The sequence below is a fragment of the Scomber japonicus genome, chromosome 10, assembly GCF_027409825.1.
Source record: "Scomber japonicus isolate fScoJap1 chromosome 10, fScoJap1.pri, whole genome shotgun sequence".
NCBI classification, from domain to species: domain Eukaryota; kingdom Metazoa; phylum Chordata; class Actinopteri; order Scombriformes; family Scombridae; genus Scomber; species Scomber japonicus.
Window position 1 is genome coordinate 23119206 of NC_070587.1, and position 22481 is coordinate 23141686.

Consider the following 22481-nt stretch of genomic DNA (forward strand, 5'->3'; position numbering starts at 1 on the left):
GGTGGTTTTGGTGTTTCACAAGTCCAACTCAATGAATTTTGAGAAAAAAAAGAAAAAAAAAAGCTAGTGGATGGAATTATTAGAGGTCAAGTTTAGAGGCTGTGTTATGAGTAACAGAGCGTCCCTTTACATCACTGAAATAGCTAGATTTCCACACATGAATTGGGATACTACATCTGCACCATCCTGCACAGTGAACAATAGTGATTATTAGAGGCTGTGATAAAAGCATGATGTGAGTAACGTAACCTCAGATCATATGCTCATGAATCTCCTACAGAAATGAATGCTTTGTGTCTGCAGGATGCACTTGTGTCCATGAGCAGCAGGAACAGTTTATCGGGGTGTGTACCGTGAAATTAGGTCAGCATGAGCACGCAACTAAAGTAATGATTGATAGTTTTCAAGAGAATCCACGGTTGGGCCGCTGCCAGCTTTTCTGCTGTGATGTCACAATATAACAATATGGTTTAAATCCTGGGAATCGGAAGTTCTCAAGGAAGATAGTCCAGTGTTAGCTAGGGATGGTTTGGCTATTATCTGCCCCCCCACCTACCCCCAACCCCACCCAACGGATGTACAATTCAATCCTGCATGTCCACACGCAGAATGCTGCTTGTGTGTTTATGCATAAATACTTTAATAATAATAAAAAAAAGAGTGTATCACAAGTAGTGATTTAAAAGCAGTGGAATTCATTAAAGCTCCAGCTGGAACTACTGCAAACGAGAGTGTGTAAATCATGTTGCCTGATTGGTGAAAATTGGTTGGCCGTTCCTCGATTAAATTTATGTGTCGGTTACGTTTTCCTGTACTGAGCTCAAATAAAACACTTTGTAGTTGGCAGTAATATCATTACCTTACCTTTCCAGCTCCTTCATCTTCCCTCTAATTACGTTATCTGCTCTCCTTAAAATTCTCAGGAAGCTGGCACATTACCTTAAAAAAACCTGTCTCATCGCATTCCAAGTCAATCTTTGTGTGCACATGTAGGTGTGTGACGCACAGTGTTGCTCTAGCCCTTATGAGTAACTGTTAGGGATGTGCAGCAGTTTTTGTCAACACAAGCAACACATGGAGATGAAAATGATGGTGAGAATGCAGTGTTGCACAATTACAAGCCTCGGTATGTAACTGCCAATTACAACGTACAGTACACACATATACACACACACACACACACACACACACACACACAGGACTCAGCAGAAACCTGGCTGACAGTCAGGGAAGTGATCTCCTCTCCCACACACCATATGGTTGCGAATGTAACTATGTACTGTCCTGAGAGAGAGAGAGAGAGAGAGAGAGAGAGAGAGAGAGGGACATCCACATACACCCCCCACCCCTCCCCCCAATCACCAGATATGTAAATATGCAGCCATGCATAAATTCACATACTGTAAGAAATCCTCTCTTAAGATCTTGCACCTTGAGATTAAGAGAGGGTTACCTGCAGCACCTGTGGAGCGGCTTCCACACTGCTGCTCTCACGGCTTTACATCAACCCTACAGGTTAATTCATCACTCACTTAAATGAGCTTACTAGGACGTTTAAAAACAAATCTCCTCTTCGTGCGTTATGCAACCGCAATACACGAGGTGGGCGAGCCAATGCACCTCGCCGAACAACGGCTAATCTGATGCACCGCCAAAACAAGTGACAAACGCATCTCAGAGGTCTATGTTGTGTAAGGAGAAAAGATGATGACGCTGTACATTCATTCAAAAGAAGTCACAGCCATTGGGTAATTTAGTGAGCAATAAACTAAAATGGGAAGAAAAATATTAGTCAGTTGGACAGTTTGTAATTAAAGTGCTGCACTGAAAAATGTAAAAATCTGAAGAGGTTATTAGATGATTTAATTAGCAAAAGAGGTGGTGTTACAATAATGACTGTGGAGGGAAATTAAATGTATTTAATATAGTGCTATTGTGAGTTCATTTGTGAGTTATTTTAAACAATAAGATGTGTGTTTCTTTTACAATTTTAGTGGTTATCACTCAAATAGTTTATAATATGGTCTAAACTACAGAAAGGAATTGAATTTATACCACAGTTAATTCATATAAAGTATGCGCTTGAAGAATGGATTCATCCTCTGAGACCCCTGCGCTCAGATCTTTATGAATCAGAACAATGACGGATATATGATGTGTGGTGGTCCAGTGAGATAATGTAAAGGCCAGCTGGGTGAAGGAAACACATGAAGAAAATCAATTACAGGAGGAGAAACGATGGAGAAGGAGGAGGCGACACAAGGTCAGCTGACTGAATGCACTTTGACCCAGACTGCAAACCTTCATTTCAACTCTTCTTCATGCACTCACATATTGGAAATGATTGGTGCAAATCTTTTTCATTAGATCACAAAATGTCATGTGCAGCTACAGATCTTAGGATTACGTCTATTTGTTCAGATATTTTTCACACGTTCATTTTTACACATTCACATATTTGAATGTCGTCATACTAAATGTTTTCACACATTCATTAATCGTGACACACTGCTACCATACTTATGACCCTATTTTGTTTCCATAGTAACACAGCCACTGTAACTTTAGCCTGAGAGCATTATGAGCATTATGAGCTTGGACTGGGGTGATCACAATAATCACATTTTAAAGGATAATTGAATAAATATAATATAATCATGACACAAATAGGATTAAAGTTTGGAACAGATCTTTCATTAAGAGATTGTCTTCACAATCACAAAGTAGAACACATTAAACTACTGAGTAAGAACAGAGGACGACACACTGGACGGCGCCATCAGAGCGGTGTCGCTAGGCAACCACCGAAATCCTGCAGGAACTCTTGCATGTGACAGCACCAAAGCATATAATGGACATACATCAACAAGACTGAGTCTATGCTAGCAGCTCTGTGAGGCTCAATTTAAAGGCAGTGGTGCTTTGAGCTAAATGCTAACACTGCCATGCTAACATGCTCCAAATGTCATTGCTAACAAGTTAATGCCCGTTATAACAACTTTACGCTGTTGATACACAGGGCTGCCATCTTGGATTTTGAGGTTGGGGCTGGTGAGGTTCCTCTGACCTTCTGAGTCTCAAATCCAACTTCAGGGGGGTGTTCCAGTTGACATTTTTGACTGGGAACTCTAAAATTCCAACTATTGAGTATAAATGGAACACAACATACTGTTTACCATGTTCTCCATCTTAGTTTAGCATGTTAGCATGCATGTTAGAATGCATCTTCATTAAGACTATATTATACTCATTTTTTTAGACGTACAAGCATCACCTGCAGGCTGTCATCACTCTTATCATTATGCATAAAATACAAGTTATCCCACACAGCTATTGATTATCAGTACCAGATGAACTTTTTGTCGATACTGTAATTGCATATTTTTCAGGATTTAGACATTGTACAAATAATGCACATGGTGTTAATTGAATTAATCTGATATACAGTATCATCCAGCCCTTGCTGAGGCTGATGGGAAAGATGAAGACACTAAATGAACAGTTAGGAGGTGACTAAATTCAAATGCATACCGAAGAGGTCGTGAATCATCGGCACCATCGGCAATTCAACAGTTGCCAAGACATTTCACTCAAAACCACAAATGTCGACGTCATGGTTGCACTAGAGGAAAAGTCAGGGGCTTACCAAAGTCATTATGGTTCATTATTCATTCAGTCTCTGACCAACTTCACCATCACAAAAGCCGTATTACAGATGTGGCTAAAAACAGCCTGCTGACAAATGCTGCAATTTACACAGAAAAGAAGAAGATGACACATATTCAGTTTGTTGAGATGGTGAAATGAGCAACATTTGACTGTTTACATGGTTCATAAACTGAATTTTAAACTAATTATCACAAACACCAGACATTATAGTGATGTTAATGGTCTGAATTCCATGTAAAATATGAAAAATGATCTCAATGAGCACTCAAATGATAAATGCTTTCTCCTCATGAGTCAAAGCAGCGTTAAGACTCTCATTTAGTGTGTATTATTCAACCTTTAACGTGTCTTTATTTCTTCATAATTCACAGTGGCAAGAAGAACGCTATTTGCATAATTTATTTGTTTAATCGCATTTTTAGCTGCGGAAGCTGGCTGAGAAAAAAACAGGAAATTGGGTGTGACAAAAGGTTTGTTATACAATCAGCAAAGTGTCTCAAGAGTTACTCAACAGCATTTACAACCCACTCCATCCTTGGTGATTCAGAAGCTATAAACAGACACCAGAAGAAAGGACTCATGACCAGTGTGTCCCATCTATTGTTCTTCATGGCAGATGCAGAGACGGGATTAAGCAGAGCCCAATCGTCTCGGTCCCTCTCTTATCAGAAAACGGCAGGTTGGGAATCAGTAGCGAGAAAGAGACGCGTCGCATCCTCCCCTAGGAGTCATGCTCTGCTCCTCTGATGCAAGCACAGCCTCACATATACACACACACACACACACACACACAAGCGTCAATCATATTCATACAGAAATAGAGCCATTGTCTCTGCATATTGATGAGTATCTGCTGGCATGGAGGGGATTGATAGATGCAGCTCACCTATAAAACGATTCACAGTAAGCACACAGCAGCCATTCATGACATCGTGATTTTTTTGGGACTGTGAGTCACACACTTTGTCTACACCTTTGGATAATTACTGTCAGCTGTTACACTCATGCACATTAATAAGACAATTGTGTTTTTGACCCTGAATCTGTACTGCACCAACATCTGGTCAAGGAATAAGGTACTGTATATGGACAATTTGTTTTCATTAAGCCATCTACTTGGGGGTATCCTACTGGGATGTTCAATGTACAGTATATATATACATTGTCTATAATTTATTGATCATCACACTGAGCCTGGAAATCCACATAAGAGATGATGTGTTATTCCACTATGAGGTTTTCCAAATGGGCAGTGATAAAGTTACATATTAGTAACAGCCTCTTTATCATGGTCTGCTGTACATCTGCATCAGAATTACATGCACAGATAAAATAAGAGTGTGGTAAATAACTTTATTTATTCAGGAATGTTCTGATGTGTTCCAGTTTTGTGCACATCACAACTCAGTAATGCTCTGTTTGTGCAACTGAAAAAATCATGTTAGAAATCCACAAGTCACAACAGTACTGGTTTTACACTAAGTGATGGATAAGTGAAATATACAGCAAGTTGGATGAATATACTTCATGGAAAGCCACAGCAGAGCACTAACACCTATTGTTTTGACATTGTGGAAATATGGAAATATGCTAATTAACTTTCTTGTCGACAGTTAAACTAGAATTCGATATTTCTCTGTTTTCTGTCTCGAGTCTTATCTTAACCATGAGGTTGCCAGGCAACCGGCAAAGACTTCACTGCTTCCAGCTAAGACCTAGTCTAATACATAACCCTGCATAAAACCATAACATGACGTTTTTCCACTTACTTAATTAGGACTTTCTAACCTTCTAACCATTATGTAAAGCTAAGCTGTCAGAAGCTTCATATTTAGCAGACATACATTAGAGCGGGGCATTGATCTTCTCATCTAACTCTCAGCAAGATAGCAAATCAATGAATTGTTCAGAATGTCAAACTGTTCAAAAAGCTTCTCTCAGCATCGTATTCTTTTGAAGCAAGACCCAAAAGTATTATGTCCATATCAAAATCATTACAATAGTTTTTTTTGCTAAATTCACAATGGAATAAGGAAGTCACAGTCGATGTAATCTTATAATGAGTCTATAATGAGTGTCTAGTAATCTTACAGTTATTATAGTAACTGATCTACACATCAATTAAACTGGACTTTGTTGGATCATGTACATTGACCTGTCACAACAGTAGTATTCTACTACCAGTATACACTAGTGTTTTCTCCATCAACTCCACCAAAGCATCACATTCAATTTAAAATAACACCACCAGCTTTTACTGCTGTGAATTCTTGCTAAGACGGGAAGGCTGTCAGAGAAGGTGAGGTAATCCTACCAAACTTGACCCTCGTTATATAGAGCCTGACCTCAGGGACAGACCAGGGGGTCCTTCAAAACAACAAAGCAGGAAAACGGGGGTCATGCTCCTTTAAAGGATACAAATAATGCCAAGTGAAGGAAAAACAGATAATGATGTACTACTGCTGTTCAATAAACAACAAATAAATCACAGCAGAAACTCTAATCACAATGAGAAATCTACTGAGCTGTCAGACTCGCTCTCATACACACTTTGTCTATCACACACGCGTGCCAAACTTCTTCCCCCTTACCCCCAACCCTAATGGGGACAGCAACCACTTCTGCCAAATTACACTGCAAGGACGAACTGACCCAAGTCAATAGTTTCAAGTTCAAAAATGTGTCTTTAAATGCAGTCTGTGAGAGGAACGTACACACAAACATGAACACACACATACAATAGTGCTGGGTGTCTTAAACTCCACTGATATTATAATACATACTATGCAGAGGTCACAGCTTGTTCCCTGTTTTATTTTGCAGCAGCTACCAAATATTTGTGCAGTTAATCTCTTGCGTGTTTCCTTTGTTTGTGTTTTGCTTTTATATTTTTATAGTCCTCTATGTTTTAATCTGTTTTTCTTGCTTCTGCTTCATTGATTTGATGATTTTATTTCATTTGTTTTTAATATCTGTATGTTTTTATGGTCTTTTCAAATGTTATTCTTGGGAAGCACTTGTGAAAGGTCAATACTAATTACATTTATTATTATCATCATTATTAAAACCAAAAACACTTATTGGAGTCGCATTTAACATGTGCATGTTTACATATGTATTTCAAGTATTATTAAAGTTTTTCTTATGTGTACTAAGGCCCTACTGATAATGGATTTCTGGGGAAAATGCCGATATCGATATTAGGGAATAAAAAAATAAAGTCAAGTGTAGGCATTAGATCTTATTTGGAATGAACAACAGATTAGATTGAAAAAACTGGCCTCAACGTACCTCAGTGAAACAAAAATGAGAACACCTGTGACTTCCAATTAAGACTAACTGCCTTAAAAAAGTGCCTGAACAAGGTTATAAAAGATACTGTGAACAACACAACTGTCTCAGTGTTGATCTGGGTGAAACATGGCTCCATATGATGAGAAAATACCTGAGCAATTAAGAAACCAGAATGTGAGACTTGATAAAGACGAGAGAGGGTAAAAGACCATCAGTGGGCTACTGAACACAGTGGCAGCAGTGGTTAGGAGTTCCAGAAAGAGCCTTACTAGCATTAACAGAAGGCACAGTGGCTGTCCTGGAAAAATGACAGCACAGAATTCTCTATTTATGCAACCATGTATTGAGAAGTAGGAGGCCGAGTAATTCCAACTTGGCTCAAGGATTATCTGTGGAAAATCGGCGTTTCAGAGCAAAGGACACTGTATGAAGTCAAACTCTATGGATGATGTCCAAATAAAGAAAACTCGCAAAATGGCACAAAACTTTGCCAAAGAACATGAAACTCTGCCAAAGAACATGAACAGAAGCCTGGTGAATACTGACGGCACATTCTTTGGTCACATGAAACCAAAATAAATGAGTTTGGATCAGAGTGGGGTCTAGCATGTCTGGCGAGGACCTTGCCAGGACTACCACAGTGAATGCATAGTGCCAACCCCTGAAACATGGAGGTGGGGGGGTGGTGCTGATATGAGGCTGTGGAAGACACTGCAAAAAAAGAAAGTTTTAAAAGTAGACAAAAAGTAAAAGAAAACTATGACCTGGCTGAGTTAGTCCCCTAACTTATATCCAATAGAACACCTTTTGTGGAGTATTTCAAAGCAGGAAAGTGGAGCATCAAAATCCCTCCAGCAAAGAGCAGCTCAAAAAGAATGATCTGTGAAGGATGACAGTTCATCTCTCCACAGATTGAAGACTGGTATCATCCATGCCCAGGAGGATCCAAACTGTCATCAGAAATGACAGGCGGGCATAGAAAATATCAAACAGTGAAAGAATGAAGTCTCACTAATGAAGGCTGAGCTGACTTTTGTTGCAGTTGGCTTAACTTTTCTTGGGTCTAAAAATAAAAATAAACTGTATTAAATTGGATAGGATTTGGTAATTACTTATTATTTTAAGTGATATTGAGCAGGAGTGAACTGGGCATTATTATATACTGTAGATAAGTGGATTTCATCTTAAGGAAGTTCAGAGGTTTCACTGATAGCGAGTGACCTGAAGTGTAAGTGTGAGTGCAGAGTTACAGACTGCCCTTGTTATATGCAGTGGGCCTCTTAACTGGAGAAGCTGCAGCTGTCCCTTAGTCTAAGAGCCCTGCAGGCCTCTGTGTGTGTATATAGATGTGTGTGTATGTGCGTGTATGGTTGACAAGTTAGAGAGAGCATGTGTGTGTGTGTATCAAAGAGCAAAGGATGTTCAGGCCATTCATCTCTTTAAATGTTAGTCGCACACAGAGACACATGCACACACACATACTTGCCTCTGATTTATGATCGAGTGTGTGCGTGTGTGTATGTGTGTGTGTGTGTGTGTGTGTAATGTCCTGTGTTTGGAGGGATCTGGGGGCCTGGGAACTGTGTGGAAATCACATTGGGCTTCCTCTGGCTCATCTCTGAGTCATGGGAAACGACACTGACCAAAAACAACAGGGCTTATGGACGCTGCAGCTTGACCACCCAACAGCTTACTGTCCTGGACGTCAGACACCAGGAGAGGAGACACTCATCTAAATTCATTTCTGGAGCTTACGTACAGGTAGGAAGTACAAAAAAAAATCAAGATAACACTTAAAAAAAAAAAAAAAAGTCCATCTTGTGTTCATCCTTCTGAGAAAATCACTAAATTTAAACTTTAGCACTTTGAGCTACAATTTCTTAATGTGAGAATTGTGTTATGTTATGATTACATAAAGACAATAAATCTGCTGAGCTCTAAACCCTTCAGATCCACATGGAGATCAGACTTAAGTGGAAAAACAAGACGTGCTAATCGGATACACACTACTCTCTGGTTCTGTTTAGTGTGTCATGATGTTCCTCATGTCACAGTTTCTAAAAATGTTTCTATGCTATGACATAATTATGAAAATGTACAGTAACGTATGTATTGTATGTAATCATAACAAATTAGAACCATTACATAATTGCCCAGATATGTCTTTGTATCCATCAGTAAACCCCAATGAGGCAGTCAGTGTGTTCTTGTTGACTTTGTGAAAGCTACTTTCAATGCTCTAAGTGACTTTTAAGGACAGATGGATGGATTTAATTCTTAAGTTCAAACCTTTAGTGTTGTCTTCTAGGCTCACAGGGAAGTCTGTTGCCTCTCAGGCGGCACACCGAGTCAGATCTGAAAGAAAAAAGAAAAGAAGAATATGTTTCAAATAGTTAAAAGTCAAATAAATGCAAGTTCTCAGAGTCTGCTGGGGAATAAAAACTACTGTACTTCCCACAGTGCAATAGCCTAATTAACCAGGAATTACTCGAATTAATCATGGTCCGTGAGCCCTCTATATTTAGAGCAGACAACAGTAAAAGAGTTGGAAATATCCCAAGGTCCAAATCTCACTTTAGGCCAAAACAAATGCCTCTAAACTGATGAGTGTTATTTGCATGCAGAAAAACATCTCTGTGCTATCAAGTCTGTCGAAAAGCAAATAAGCAAAGTTTTTACAGATCGAACCCACACGTTTGAGTTACGCACATTGGTAAAATGCGTGTATGAGGTCATGTGAAGTACTGGTTCAACGTTTGGACACGCATTTCCCATTCTTTTATGGATTTAGGTTTTCATGGACTCACCAAAACCACATCATCAAACATGTCCGGAAGTAAACATCACCAAATATGTGACAGGTATTTAGTAAATATGAGAAAATATGGAGAAGTTAATACACTGTAGAGAAATGGAGTCCTAACATAAGGCAGAAGGTGAAAAGGTTACATGATAAGAGTATATATAGTTCAAGGAAACTGTTTAAAGGATTAGAAAGCTTGTTTTTCTAGTCACAGAGTATAAAGAGAAATGAATGCTGTTTCATTAAGACACCAAAAAAAAACAAGAATAAAACTATAACCGATGTCGTGACTGTAATATGTATGAGCGGTGAATTGAGAATAACAAAATGACAATGGTCCATCTATTCAGCAGTGGAGGATTTCTGTTCATTGTTATGCTTTTTCACCACAGAGCTGAGTCATATCATGAGAATTACCCTTCAATTCTCCGTATTCTTTATAAATACCAAGCTACATGACCTGCTCTCTGCGAGTACGAGTTGTTTCTCTCAGCTATTATAATACAACCTCATGCCATTAAAGCTATTTCCTGTCGGGTGCCCTTCTCTGAGGAAAAGCTACCTTCCTTGGTACAGCTCCTGAAGTTCCTGTCCTCACACTTCCCGGCACACTCTCTCTCAAATAACACACCTCCTCTGGTAGAGCGCAGCCTGATAACCACAAACTCTGCAGGCGAGCCGACGACTCGGCATGTGTGAGAACGTGTTTGTGGGTGTGTAGGTGCAAAAGCATATCCACTGTTATACAACCTTCATCCCGAACAGAAAAAAAATGATATGTAAGACATACATATAAAAGATTTTTTTGTTTTCAGTCAGTATAAATAGAGAGGAATTCATCAACAGTTCCTAAACACACACTTGTAATGTAAAATGTACACACACACACACACACACACACACACACACACACACACACCTGACTCAACTCTGAGTGATGGTGTTGATTCTTACTCCTAGAAAGAAAATCTACCAGTCAACATTAAATACTGATGTAGGTGGTGTAGGTGTCTGAGCTGAAAGCATTTGTTAAAGAGCTAAAAAATATCATTCATACATTTAGAGCCAAAGCCGTTTTCCACTGCTGGTCAACTGGTGTCCCAATGGGAGACAGAACTGCCTCTGCTAGCTCCACTAGAGATCATTATAGACTGTATGAGTCTTCTAACAAGACTGATATTACCACTGCAACACATGATGGATGTATGTGACTTATATTCCCCACACTTCATTACTGAATATGAAACTGCTCTGTGCATTTGCTGTATAGTGAGCACAGTTCACACTCAACAGAGGGTTTGCAGTGGACATGACTCAGATAGATGTGTATTGCTGAAAAGGAGAAGATAACTGAGCCTTTTTTAAATTGGCTTCATGTTGTATTCCCTCAAACAATTTCCATCAGCATCAGAATCTTCACGCAGTTGTTACTGTCCCCAAGTGAGATTCACATTGTTGTAAACTGTGATGTGGCTTACCATTAATGATTAAGAACAAGTTCCGCTTAAGAGTCTAAACGACAAGTCATTGCAAGGGGGTGCAGTTAATGTCATAAAAAAGATCAAATTGGTCAAAGTCCAAGCGTGGGTGAACACTTCGGGGACATGATGAATAAAGACATGAAAATGTGAAATGGCAATGATATGAAATTGCAACAGAAACACGAATTTGCAACAATTCATTCTTCAGAAAAAACGATTCATTCAATGATGATGATCTCTGACCTACGTTCAGTGTCTCTGTTCACAGAAGCAGCCCCCCACTACCGAGGAGCTCAGAGGACAGTGGCTGTCCAAAGGGTCTTCACCAGGCTGACTGACAGACGTTTACTGAACCTAAATAGTTTGCATCAGCTCCACATGAAGAAATCGATATGTTTTTTTGGATTTATTGATTTTAGTGGGTGAGGGGAATCTGCCTGTAGTGAAACAGAAAAGCTCACAGACAGACAGGGAGCTTTGATCAATCACTGTAGATACCAATTGATTGGACATGATGCTTATCAGAGAAAAAAACAAGTCATGACATTGAAGGAACTGCCTGCAGAGCTCAGAGATATTCTTTGAGGCAATGATCTGAGGAAGGCTACAAAATGTTACCACAGTGGCCTCCATCATTCTTAAATAGAAGAAGTGTGGAACAAGCAGAACTCTTCCTACAGTTTGCAGCCTTGGTAAGAGAGATGACCAAGAACCCAATGGTCACGCTGGCTTAGCTCCAGAGATCCTGTGTGATGATGGTAGAAACTTTGAAAGGACAACCATCACTGACTGCAACACTCCACCGATATGGGCTTTATGGCAGAGTGAAGCCTCTTCTCAATGTAAGACACAGGAAAACCCATTTGGAGTTTGCGATAAAGCACCTAAAGGTCTCTCAGAATGTGAGAAACAGATTGCACTAGCCTCAGTTCTAAGCATCATAATTGGAGGAAACCAGGCACCTGCTCAATAACATCCCAACAGTGATGTTCATCATGCTGGGGGGGTGTTTCTAAGCGACAGAGACATGGAGGCTATTCAAAGTTGAGAGAAAGCTGAACAGAGCCAAATACAGAAATCTCCTTAATGAAAGGTTCACCTTTCAACAGGACAATGCTCCTTAGACCACAGCCAAGACAACATTGGGGTGGCTTCAGAACAACTCTGTGATTGTCCTTAAGTTGCCTAACCAGAGCCCTGACTTGAACCCAATCCAACATCTCTGGAAAGACCTGAAAATGGCTGTCCACCAACAGTCCCCATAAAACCTGACAGAGCTTGAGAGGATCTGCAGATAAGAATCCCAAATCCAGGTGTGCAAAGCTTGTTGCGTCATACCTTTGGCTGCAATCGCTGGCAAGGGTGCTTCAAATAAGTACAGAGTCAAGGGTCTGAATACTTGTGAATGTGATATTTAATAGGGGTACTGGGGTATTAAGTATAGACTGATATGGGGGGGGGGGGGGATAAAGCTGCAAACATAGCAAAATGTGAAGGAAGTGAAGGGGCCTGAATACTTTCTGAATGCACTGTATATGCATTATGTATGTCAGAGATCTCAGTTCCTGGCCACATTACAATTCATTTATGATTCTGATGGTCTTCACTTTTTAAAAAGCTTTGTTTGCTTCTTCTTTGTATCACAGTTCACCTCATTCGTTGGCTAGTTTGGCCTCTCAGCATTGTTAATGGGGCTTGCAACTAATTTGAGAAGTTACATCACATTCATTAGAAACATGCGTAGTTCTGAACATTTATTTTTGAATGATTATTTTGGTGCATCGCTTCATTCTTTGGGGAAGATTCTTGTGAAAGGACTTCCGTAACAACTACAACTGCAACTCCAAACATAAGGTGTTGCTGCTTCAAGCTTTCCCAGAATAGTCTCTCAGTGGGAAGGCTTTGCGCTTTGGAAGACAAGTACGCACACATTTTTACCATGTGATAACAATGCTTGTTAGTGTGAGGTAATTATGTCGGGAAGCTTCTCCATAAATATCTTGCTGATAGGGGAGCAAACATGTCTCTTGTCATTTCAGTGACAAAAAAAACCCGGCTGATTCGCTGCAATAAATTCAACTTTATTTCAGCATCTAACGACCCGAACATCAAAGGAGGAGAGAGAGATGATGGAGAGAGATTGGTGCGTGACAAAATGCCGGGATTTGTACCACGGATAACAGTCAATCCATCAAAATACATTCCAACAACAATTCCCTCAATCCACAGATGCCTTCAAATCAAAAGGCATTATTTCCCCTGGTTTAGTAAGAGCTGGTTTGGCTCAGGGCAATTTTAATAGTCCCATGAGTGAAAGCAGAAGCGGTGGTGTTTATGCACGCTCGAGCTCTGACTCTCACTTTGCCTGCTTTCTCACACGCACAAACAATATATACGTAGCGGCCGCAGATTGTCCAGGGCTCGTGCATATTTCACACGCCATTCGTGAAACTGCACAAATACTAATGACCTACAAGTTGTCCTGTCTGATGACTGTATAAGGAACCCGACGTCTGGCTCACTAACAGAATTAAACTTTTGATGCTATAGTATGGAGAGGAGAGGAAAGAGCTGCAACTACAACTAAAAATAGAGAGGCTTGTCTAACAATCCGTGATGGAGTCCAGCTTTTGTTTTCTGGCAAGTGATCCTATTCAATACCATTACATCACCTCAGAGCCATTTTAGCAGCCCAATAGTAAGTAGATAGTATTAAAAAGAGGTTGTTATATAATCAGACAATACCCACAGGCAGGGAAGAGATTTATGAGTACAATGTTCATACCGGTGCTGAAAAAAAAAAAGGTAATACAATTATGTCATAATATAATCCTGGCTGAAAGGACATTGAAAATTATCTTTTAACCACCGTAGCGGAGTTTCATTCCATTTTTTCCAGTTCATTCTTTGTAAAGACGGTGTTGTTTTTCAGTTCCTTCCCCTGTGTGGAGACGCATTGGTTTCAGTCTCTGGGTGAAAAAAGGAGAGATTTTAAGGAAAATAAATGCAGTGAGGTAGAGAAAAGCAGAGTTTGGAGAGGTTTGGTTCTCTTTTATAACAAAATACGACAAAAACAGGGAGACCTTTTATTTTTTTATTTTTTCTTTTAAACTGATGCCATGGCAACATGTTCCGTGCACGTGGTAGGTAAGAAAAAGCAGCGAGAATCAGGTGTAAAAAACTAGAACATTCAACACCGAGAGAGTGATCAAGAGTCAAAAACGCCAGTGAGTGTGTATGTATGTATGTGTGTGTGTGTGTGTGTGTGTGTGTCTGCATTCATGCAAAACATCAAACACTAGCAACAGCGTCCAATGAGAAGGAGGACAGCATCATTCAAGGGATTAACATTTTATTAGCGGGGGAGCTGTCGGGCTCTATTCCTGTTATATTCATGAGGATAAAGCATCTTTAGAAATGACCAAACAGCACTGATACTGACAGCTCAACGAGGAAATATGCCACTCAAGGGCTTCAGCATGAATTATCAATAACCTACTACATTTTATTTTAGCGTCATGATGTCTCTCTCAGCATGACAGAGATTTCCACTCTGTCAAAGCCATCATAGTTGTATAAAAAACCCATCACAGCCTCTGATCACGGTCGCTCCAGTAGTGGTAAGGCGCAGGTATCCAAACCGTATGGAAAGCAGGAATACGAGTGGTATACTTTATGTAAATGAATTTAAATATTTGCACCTCAAAGCAAATGATCACGAAGCAAATGAAGATGTCCATTAAGGAACAGCCCTGCTTCTGTTTACACAGGGGTACTTGTTTCCATACAGGTCGCTGTTTTAGATATTTCACACTATTGTGAGAGAAAGCCTGACACCACAGTCAAATAAATGTGAGAAGCTTTGTAAACAAGAAGAGAGTTTCTCCTGCTAATAATACCTCTATTAACATTCTCTCTAACTGCCTAAGTAGTAACCGAGGTAGTTATGTAATGAAATTGCTCAAACACTGGAACACAAGTGGGTAGATTCATTAATAAATCTGCAACAATAAAGAAATGATATGGAGAAAATGGGTAGTATAAAAGATATGAACCAGGGCGATGTAAAATAAATGTTATGAGGTATTAAAAAAGACAACAACATAATGTACACAGAAGTGGTAACAATGTATTGCTAATCTCCTAGGACTCCAGCCCAGGCGGTGTGGGTGTCTGGACGAGACACGCTTGCTTGCTCATTCGCTCATCTGCTCAATAAAACTGGGCTGCAGCTGCAACATGTTGTCTTCCTACCAATATTCGCTGTGGTATACTCCTACATGTAGCCCCCCCCCCCCCCCTCCCCCCTTATTCACTCTTTCTCTCTCGCGCTCCCCTTTACTTGCGGCAGGCCGGCTGTCACGGTTTCCAGCCCACTCGTTACCGCTCCTCTCTCATGTAACTGTCGCTCCAAGAAGCTTTCATCCTACCTCTTCTCTCCTGCGCTCTGGGTGGCAGAGCTGAAAACATGAAGAGAAGAGAACGCGCGTGTCTACATGTGCATATATATTCGTTTGCTTTAGTGTAAAAAGGTTTGTGGATGTAATGTCAGTTATGGTCATAAATGTGTTTTGTAAATTAAGGATGCTGATCGTTTCATTACTGTGCTCGACTGTGTTTTTGTGAGTGAATCAGACCTAATCTAAAACTGAGAATGGTTCAAATATATTCCAAAGCTCTGACAGTTAACCCACCTTCATCTTTATAAAATATTTAGCTGCCACTGACTCACTTTTATGGGTTATAATGACAAATGTCTCCAGCGGCAGATTATATCAGCTGTTGCTACTTAACATTAATTCTGTGAGTAACCTGACAAGAGGCCAAAATTAAACTTGTGTGTCGTCTGGTTTCTGTGCTGTTTCCAGCCAATGTCTGTCCTCATACAAAGATCATTTGTAAGGGAAGAAACTCTACTCTGTAACGCTACTCTGCCGTCGTGACTGGACTGGACTGTTTCTGTAGTTCCAGAAAGTCCAATAAGTCTTGAGTAAAACCCCTCTTGTTCATGTCATGTCAATGTCAGGAGTCATGTTCTCCAAGTTAAAGGACTCGTTCACAGATTTTCAAGTCTATTTTAAAACAATATGTCCATATGAACACTGAAAAAGGTTTTGTACTGTATTTGTTTGGACTCATCTTGACAGTTGAAGCTTCATATCATTTAGAAGGACTGTGGATTTTGTCCCCCACACATGAACAGGAGGAATGATTATGGAAAGAAAAACCTATTTAATGTTCATTTGGACTCCTGACTGTTGTTGCCCATCCTTTAAACTCTCACTAGATAATATATAATATATAAAAAAGATTAATTAAGATAATCAGCAACACAGTTTTGCATCAGGGCCTCCAGTATTTGGATGAAGGAACTCAAGAAAAATACAGTATGCTGCATTTAGTAAGCAACATTTGCAATTTCAATGTATAATACACATTTTTAATAAACATTGAATGAAGGGGCATGTAACCAGTATTAATGGACCTGAATTAAAATTAGGAGGAAACATGAGGGCCTTAAAACCCTTAAACCCAAATTAGAAATTACAACTAATTATCACTGTGTTGTGTTAAACAAGATACAAACATGGTATGTTTCATTCTGGCAGAACTGAATTAATAATAATACAGTTTTCCTGCTCGTGGCTCATGGAAGATTTCCAGGATTATTGTTACTGAGAGTCATCCTACTCTGTAACACCAGTCCCACATCAAAATACAACATGAGCCTCTCAAAAGGTTTAAAAAATGTATTGCTATCAGTGTAATGTTTCTAATCTAAAAATGATCTTTAGAGGAAAGAAGAAATCTCACTTTCAAAATGATTTATGACAATTTGTGAGTAAATTATGGCATTAACATTTCCTATCTGATGGATGGGAATATGCATTTATAAAAAACCCTAAATGTATTCACAAATGATCATACACATTGGTAACTATTGTTTTTCTTATGGATCATAAAACACACATTTGTAACACCTCTGCATGTTCTTTGGGCTTAATGTTGCACTGTGTATAGGACACTGTGTTCACACACACACAATCAATTACTCATCCAAAATATGTCTAATATCTCTTAAGTTAATGTTTACAGGTGTATTAACAACTAAGAGTTCGTGCTTAAGGGGTTAAATACATATTCTTGGCCCCTGAAAAATCCCAGTGAAGTCAGTTGCATACTCAGGTTTTCACACTTGGCTGACAGTGACAGTCGTTCCAGCTGCATCGCATTCTCACATAGTGGGAAAGCCCTGTGCTAATTCAGGGCATGCCCATGGACTCCTGACCAGCCGGAGTGTGAAGCCAAAGCCTGTCAGTGAAGCTTAGCAACTCCTCTCAACTCTTCCAACACAATCCGCTGCTATTGATGCCACCACTTCTGACAGTCTGTCTGGCCTTGGCAGCGGCCTGTCACTGTGTGTAGCTGGTGGTGAGGTAATGGATTGTGTGGTTTAAGGGTGTCATAGCACATACCATTGTTTTTAGCTGTTCTGATTGAAAATACATACTTGTTATTAACTGTTTGACTCTTGTTTGCTTTTTAGTGGTCTACTATCTTCTATCATGTCTGCATTCTGTTTCTCTTTCTTCTTCACTGTGTATTATCTACAGTATCTCTACATAAGGCTATCTCTATCTCTGAAGTATAGCAGCTGTTGTACAAGGTGACACACACGTCTGATGTTAGCAGCAGCAACAAAGGAAAAATAACTATGCTGCTATTTACTTTATTCTGCTAGTGACATTTATTATGGAGACATATATCAAAGTGAATTTTATCAGCAGCTTGTTTCATGTCTAGTAACAAAGGCTCATAACTATGTGGACAGGGAGCTACAGCTGCTGTCATCCTATTATAGCCTTAGTATGACACAAATGACAGTAAAAAAAAATCTGTCAGTCAATGTTTGATCTGATCTTTTAACATAGGACCCTCACTGTGCTTTATATATGTTTGAAGCCACATACAGAGCTGCTGCAATGACATAGGGAGACAGACAAAGGGAGACCACACTGAAATGCCACAGCTGCTGCCCATTACGGAGGTTCACAAATGGATGTATTATGGTATGATTCTCTGCTGGGGTAAATGTTCCACACTGACTTTGAACACCTGGGTGATGTTGACAGAGGTGTCTCCCAACGGCTCCAGTAATGGGGACATTTACTTTACATTAGAGTATAATCATAATGTGTTTATGTATATTATATGCACAGGATACTGGATACTTGTTTCACAAAAACAATGTGAAATAGTCGTGTTGTCTCAAATGTATTCATAGAATTCACAAATGTTTGACCGCAGGAATTGCTGATGAATTTGTCTCATATGCTCATGGATGGCTCAGGAATACAGTGCTTCATTTGATTAGTTTAATGTGTCAACACTAATGCACTAGAAAATGATCTCATGTTGTGAATTTGGTGAAACTGACTCCACATGTGACTTATTTGATACATATTTAGATCCAAATTCTAAAGGTTATTTCTACAAAGGTGAAAACAAAACGTAGTCTTAATTTGCTTGTTCTAGGGCTTCATTAAACCTGCAATGAAAAATCATTGAATTAAAAATTGTTATATTGGCAAAGGTATCATTATATATAAGGATATGAAATGACCTAAATCGGGATTTGAGATTTTGGTCACATTGCCCAGCCTTACTGGTTAATGTGATTTTTTTTTTATTTCTCCAGGACTTGATTTAATAAACACATCTCCATAATTAAGGTGTACTTGGCTGCTATTACTGCATGTCATGAAAGGTTTGATGGTAAAACAGCCAGCCAACATCCTTTGGTCTGGCGCTTTATGAAAGGGGTGCGTAGGCTCTTTCCTGTTTTCAGGCTGTTGGTTCCCCCCCACGGGATTTGGCGGTGGTTTTGGATGGGCTCTCTTGCCCTTCTTTTGAATGACTGGAGGAGGCTGACTGGAAACACTTGTCTCTGAAGACAGTGTCATTGCTGGCTTTGGCATCTGCTAAATGGGTCATGCACTTTCTGTGCACCCTTCATGTACTCAGTTTGCCTAACCCCGCCTTTGTATCTAAGGTGGTTGGTCCATGCTCCCACACTATCCTTATTGCCTTCTCTTCCCCACCTTTTTCTTTCCCTGGAAAACACTTCTGATGTGTACAGTTCATGCTTTGCGCACCTACATAGACAGGACTAAGGGATTTGGGAGAAATGACCAACTCTTTGTATCCTGGGGTATGTTGGAAAACCTATTACAAAGCAAAGGCTCTCCCACTGGATTTTGGGGAGATTTCTCCAGCTTATACAGGCCAGGTACTGCAGGGATCATCGGGCCTGCAAGCTCATTCCACTCTTGACCTCACCACATCCTGGGCCTTGTTTAGAGGGATTTCTATTGAGGGCATTTGTGTGACAGTGAGCTAATCTTCACCCCTCACCTTTGTCCGGTTTTATAGACTGGATATCTCTGCTCTGGGCTCAGGACCCTCACTGGAGTACTACTGGTTGAGTGCTGGTAGTTGCTGAAATAATCTTGTCTGGCAATATGAGAGTCTCCATATCCCATAGAGAAAAGATACTACAAATGAGAACGTTAGGTTACCTGTGTAACCCCAGTTCCCAGAGTAGTATGAGTGAGATGTCTCACTAGACAATCCTTCATGCTGGGATGAAGTGAGAAGAGGTGCTTATTTTGAATGACCCCTGAGTCATAGCATAGCTATTTAAAAGTAGGTGGAACCCCCTAATGCAGACGTCACGATCCCCAGCCAATCAGGATCGGCATAGTAAATAGAAAGAGATAGAGAAAAATGATTGTGAGGAATACACAGGGGGGTGGGTGGGGGGTTGTTTCCCATAGTGAGACATACCACTCATTCTACTCTGAGAACCAGAGTTATGCAAGTAACCTCAAGTTTTCAAACCTTTTTTGCTGAAACAAGCTCCTAGCTGCAGCTGAGAAGCATGCTGATGAGAGCAGTTAGTGTAACCCAAAATTGTAAAGTTGTGGGCTGGAAAAAGTAAACGTTGAGCCAAAAGATGCTAAAATGCTCTGTAGAGCTGAGGGGAACTGCACAATCCGACAATTTTTCATCCCACGCGACCTTTTTCATATACAGTAAGTAATCTGCTGACAGCTGAAAGCTTTGATTTGAGGTCATTTGTCACAGATACTGTTCAAAGTAAGGAAGGAGCTTCCATGCTCACATATCATGCTTATATTCAGTAAAACATCTACTCCCCAGATGTTTTACACCACAAACCAGATGGAGAAAAAAAATCTACATTTTATTATTCCCATTCTTATTCCCTTGGGATTCAGCATGGCGTGTGGTATTTTTGGAAAAGTTGGCATCTTGACTAGAATTCAAAATAAAGTTCTTGTAGGTCTGAATAATGAATGTAATGATTGACAGACTGAAGAGTTATTCAGGTTCACAATGGGCTTGACTGATTGATATACAGTACAGTAAAGACTTCATGGAAACCCTTTTCTGATTGTGTGTGAGGGAACAGAAATGTGGCTCTATTTAGCATCAGGCACTGAAGGCCGTCACCACATTATTAGACACTGGCAGTTGGTCTCTGTTTGTCTATCTGACCTTAATAGAGAGAAGTCATGCCAGACAGACAGATGGACACATAGACAGATATACAGACACACATACACACACATACACACTCAAAGTTAAGCTATAACTGCCAGCTGGTGTGTACAGCTGACATTTGAATGAGAGGCCGCAGAGGGATGTGGTGCATACCAGCAGAAGGGCACAGTAAAGGATGCACCAAATCCTAAAAGTAAATATGATAGTGATAGAAAACCCATCATGTGGGTCCAAATTCAAAATAGAGCAAAGGATTTTATAATCCACATAATGTAAAGCTATTAGCAAGCAGACATTTAACTTAAGCGTTGTTTGTGACAGTTGCAGCCAACAGGATGTAACTATAAAGTGTGATGTGATGTCACAGTGAAAGACAGTGACAACACTTGTTTTAATTTCTCCCTGTGCTCCTCTTAAAGAAAATAATTAGAAAAGGCGTATATCTATCTGAGATTATAAAAAATATGTAATAATAAAAAAACAAAAACAAGTGTTAAACATTTAAGATAGGTGGCATATGTAAAAAGTCTAATATGACAAGACTATGAATTAGACTCATAACCACAATAATGCAAATATATTATACAAGCCACTAGATCCCATGTGCTTCAGGTTGGCAGGGAATATCTGTGGTGACTCATAGGTCAGAGAATACCATCGGACCAATCACAAGGCCAGGTGTCAGCACTCAGTCATTAGTCATCATCAGTGTATAGATTTCAGGCTCACTCTGACACACGATATGTGAGGAGTGCCTTTCATTCTAGGTAATCTCTCTATATGTAATACACAGGGCCAGTACTCATACATAAAACAAGACGCATAAAATACAATTAGTGATTAGATTACAGGCAGCTGTTCTAGCAATTACAACCATCCTACTATAGCCATAAATATCAATTTTCTCTTTGATGGGACTTCAACGCAGCATGTGAAACTGTTGTATTACCGGTAAGTGTGTTCAGTAGCTCTGTGAGTGGCTGAGTGGTCACAGAAAAATCCCTGAGTGACATCATTTGGGTGGTTTGACTAATTGGCAGCAGGAATTACACTACCTGCCCTGACTTCAACGTTTGGAAAGCAAGTTTTGAAACTCCCATAGCTACTCCCACAAGTGTTCTGAAATGAAAACATCTTAAGAGTGAGTAACCTTTGATTTGAAATCTTAAGTACTATACTGTTGACTTTTAATTTTTTAGATTTTTCCACCTGCAAGTTTCAGAATTACACTTCAGTGGAACCGGAAAAGCTACACTTTTAAAGTAAGTGCCAACCCCTCTTCAAGTGAAATGTTGAGTACCAAGTTGACACCTGTCTTGTTTTATATGAGCAAATGACTCATCTCAAGAAACAAGAAAAGATGCTTTGTATCAGATTTGGCTACTAGGTAGTTTCCATCTGTAGACAATATAAACAGAGAAGTGAGTTTGCCTTCAAGCTACATAGTTAGACCATGACATCAGTTCACTGTGTGATCATGCAGAATACCTGCTGCTGCAACCTAACAGGTGCAACACTACATGCTCTGCTATTGTAGCTGTTTGAAGGTGACAACCACAGAGCCTTAAAAAAGCGTGAGTGATGCAGTTAAACAGTTTCTAAAACGTCATTTCATCGCGTACATTTGCCTTTACTGCTCACCACCGTCT

The 22481-nt window shown here is 39.8% G+C and overlaps 1 protein-coding gene across 2 annotated transcripts in view; it reads right to left on the reverse strand.

Annotated features, from left to right (window-relative positions):
- The window catches only part of LOC128366065 (neurocalcin-delta A), a 69225-nt gene that overhangs the window by 41584 nt on the left and 5160 nt on the right, over positions 1-22481 (reverse strand). For both annotated transcript variants that reach the window (XM_053326719.1, XM_053326717.1), the window contains one exon: positions 9253-9318. The gene's annotated coding sequence lies outside the window, so the exon portion shown is untranslated. The remainder of the gene's footprint in view (positions 1-9252; positions 9319-22481) is intronic.